We start from the raw sequence: 4,721 nt of genomic DNA on the forward strand, positions 1-4,721 counted from the left end.
CTCACCCACTCAAACACACTCACTCTCAAACAAACTCTCCCACTCTCACACCCACTCTAAAACACACTCTCACTCTCATACCCACTCTGAAACACAACCACTCTCAAACACACACCTATTTTCACACCCACTCTCAAACACAATCTCACTCACACCCACTCTCAATCACAATCTCACTCACACCCACTCTCAATCACAATCTCACTCACACCCACTCTCAATCATAATCTCACTCACACAACCACTATCAAACACATTCTCACACCCACTCTTAAACACAGCCTCTCACTCTCACTGCACTCTCAAATGCACTCTCTCACACTCACTCCACTTTCAAACACACACCCTCACTCTCACACCCATTCTCCATCACTTACTTTCACTCACACCCACTTTCAAACACACACACTCACTCTCACATTCACTCTCAGACACACTCTCTCACACCCATTCTCTCACACACTCACTCTCAAACACCATCTCTCACTCTTATACTCACCCTCAAACACACTCTCTCATCCTCACAACCACTCTCAAACACCCCCACTCTCAAAAACCCTCTCACGCTCATACCCACTCTCAAACACATTCTTTCACTCTCACACCTATTCTCACATACTCTCATTCTCACACCCAGTCTGAAACACACTCTCTTACTCTCACTCCACTCTCAAACACACTCTCTCACTCCACTCTCAAACACATTCTCACACCCACTCTCAAAAACACTCAATCTCACACGCATTCTCAAACACACTTTCTCACTCTCACACCCACTGTCAAACAAACTCTCATTCTCACACCTACTCTCACACAGACAGTCACACTATCACACCCACTCTCAAACACATTCTCTCACTCTCACACACAGTCTCAAACACACTCTCTCACTCTCACACCCACTCTCAAATATACTCTCTCACCCTCACATGCTCTCTCAATCACACCCTCTCACTCTCACACCCATTCTCAAACTCATTCCCTCACGCTCACATCCAGTCTCAAATACACTCTCATTTCCTCACCCACTCTCAAACACACTCACTCTCAAACAAACTCTCTCACTCTCACACCATTCTGAAACACACCTTCTCACTCTTACTCCACTCTCAAACACAATCTCACTCCCACCCACTCTCAATCACAATCTCACTCACACAACCACTATCAAACACATTTTCACACCCACTCTCAAAGACAACGAATTTCGAACACACTCGCATTCTCTCACCCACTCTCAACCACATTCGCTCACTCTCATACCCACTCCCAAACACACCCTCTCACTCTCACACCCGTTCTCAAAAACACCCACTCTCAAACATACTCTCATTCTCACAACCACTCTCAAATGCACTTACTCTCAAACACACTCTCATCCTCACACCCCCTCTCAAAAACACTCAATCTCACACGCATTCTCAAACACACTTTCTCACTCTCACACCCACTGTCAAACAAACTCTCATTCTCACACCTACTCTCAAACACACTCTCTCACTCTCACACTCAGTCTCAAACACACTGTCACACTCACATCCACTCTTAAACACACTCACTCTGAAACACCCTCTCTCACTTTTATACTCATTCTCAAACACAATCTCACTCTCACACACAGTCTCAAACACATTCTCTCACTCTCACACACAGTCTCAAACACACTCTCACTCTCGCACCCACTCTCAAACACACTCTCTCACTCTCACATGCTCTCTCAATCACACCCTCTCACTCTCACACCCATTCACAAACACATTTGCTCACTCTCACATCTACTCTCAAGCATTTTCCCTCACTCTGACACCCAGTCTCAAGCACACTCTCATTTCCTCACCCACTCTCAAACACACTCACTCTCAAACAAACTCTCTCACTCTCACACCCACTCTCAAACACACTCTCACTCTCATACCCACTCTGAAACACAACCACCCTCAAACCCATTCTTATTTTCACGCCCATTCTTAAACACACACTTTCTCACTCTCACACCCATTCTACAACACACTCTCTCACTCTTACTCCACTCTCAAACACAATCTCACTCACACCCACTCTCAGTCACAATCTCACTCACACAACCACTATCAATCACATTCTCACTCACACCCACTCTCAAAGACAACGAATCTCGAACACACTCGCATTCTCTCACCCACTTTCAAACACAGTCCCACACCCATTCTCAACCACATTCGCTCACTCTCACACACACTCCCAAACACATCCTCCCACTCTCACATCCACTCTCAAACACACTCTCATTCTCACACCCACTCTCAAACGCACTCACACTCAGTCTCAAACACACTGTCACACTCACATCCACTCTTAAACACACCCACTCTCAAACACACTTTCTCACTCCATTTTCAAACACAGTCCCACACCCACTCTCAAACACACTCTGTCACTCTCACACCCACTCTCAAACACAATCTCTCACTCTCACACCTATCCTTAAACACTCACACTCTAACACCCACTCTCAAGCACAATCTCTCACTCCACTTTCAAACACCCCCCCACACCCACTCTCAAACACACACTCTCACTATAACACCCACTCTCAAACACACAGTCTCATGATGACACTCACTCTCAAACACACTCTCTCACTCTTGCACCCACTCTCAATCAAACTCACACTCTCACACCCAGTCTCAAGCACATTCTCTCACTCATGCAAGCAGTGTCAACTACATTCGCTCACTCTCACACCCATTCTAAAACACAACCCCACTGTCACACTATCATCCTCACACCCACTCTCAAATGCACTCTCACACCCACTCTCTAAAACACTCAATCTCACACGCATTCTCAAACACACTTTCTCACTCTCACACCCACTATCAAACAAACTCTCATTCTCACACCTACTCTCAAACAGACACTCACACTTTCACACCCACTCTCAAACTCACTCTCTCACTCAGTCTCAAGCACACTATCACACTCACATCCACTCTTAAACACACTCACTCTCAAACACCCTCTCTCACTCTCATAATCACTCTCAAACACAATTTCACTCACAAACACACTCAAACACATTCTCTCACTCTCACACCAGTCTCAAGCACATTCTCTCACTCTCACACACAGTCTCAAACATACTCTCTCAGTCTCACACCCACTCTCAAACACACTCTCATTCTCGCACCCACTCTCAAACACACTCTCATTCTCGCACCCACTCTCAAACACACTCTCTCACTCTCACATGCACTCTCAATCACACCCTCTCACGCTCACACTCATTCTCAAACACATTTGCTCACTCTCACATCCAGCCTCAAGCATATTCCCTCACCCTGACACCCAGTCTCAAGCACACTCTCATTTCCTCACCCACTCTCAAACACACTCACTCTCAAACACACTCTCACTCTCATACCCACTCTGAATCACAACCACTCTCAAACACACTCTTATTTTCATGCCCACTCTTAAACACACACTTTCTCACTCTCACGCCCATTCTTAAGCACACTCTCTCACTCTTACTCTACTCTCAGACACAATCTCACTCACACCCACTCTCAATCACAATCTCACTCGCACCCACTCTCAATCACAATCTCACCCACACAACCACTATCAAACACATTCTCACACTCACTCTCAAAGACAACGAATCTCGCACACACACGCATTCTCTCACCCACTTTCAAACACAGTGTCTCACTCTTACTCCACTCGCAAATGCACTCTCACACCCACTCTCAAGCACACTCACTCCACCTTCAAACACACTCCCACACCCACTCTCAACCACATTCTTTCACTCTCACACCCACTCCCAAATACACCCTCTAACTCTCACACCCGATCTTAAAAACACCTTCTCACTCTCACACCCACTCTCAAATGCACTCACTCTCAAACACACTCTCATCCTCACACCCACTCTCAAACACACTTTCTCATTCTCACAACCACTCTCAAACACACTCTCATCCTCACACCCACTCTCAAAAACACTCAATCTCACACGTTTTTTCAAACACACTTCCTCACTCTCACACCCACTGTCAAACAAACTCTCATTCTCACACCTACTCTCAAACAGACACTCACACTTTCACACCCACTCTCAAACTCACTCTCTCACTCAGTCTCAAACACACTATCATACTCACATCCACTCTGAAACACAACCACTCTCAAACACACACCTATTTTCACACCCACTCTCAAACACAATCTCACTCACACCCACTCTCAATCACAATCTCACTCACACCCACTCTCAATCACAATCTCACTCACACCCACTCTCAATCACAATCTCACTCACACCCACTCTCAAACACAATCTCACTCACACCCACTCTCAATCATAATCTCACTCACACAACCACTATCAAACACATTCTCACACCCACTCTTAAACACAGCCTCTCACTCTCACTCCACTCTCAAATGCACTCTCTCACACTCACTCCACTTTCAAACACATACCCTCACTCTCACACCCATTCTCAATCACTTACTTTCACTCACACCCACTTTCAAACACACACACTCACTCTCACATTCACTCTCAGACACACTCTCTCACACCCATTCTCTCACACACTCAGTCTCAAACACCATCTCTCACTCTTATACTCACCCTCAAACACACTCTCTCATCCTCACAACCACTCTCAAACACCCCCACTCTCAAAAACCCTCTCACGCTCATACCCACTCTCAAACACATTCTTTCA

The sequence above is a fragment of the Cetorhinus maximus genome, chromosome 11 (genome assembly GCF_964194155.1).
Source record: "Cetorhinus maximus chromosome 11, sCetMax3.hap1.1, whole genome shotgun sequence".
NCBI classification, from domain to species: Eukaryota; Metazoa; Chordata; class Chondrichthyes; order Lamniformes; family Cetorhinidae; genus Cetorhinus; species Cetorhinus maximus.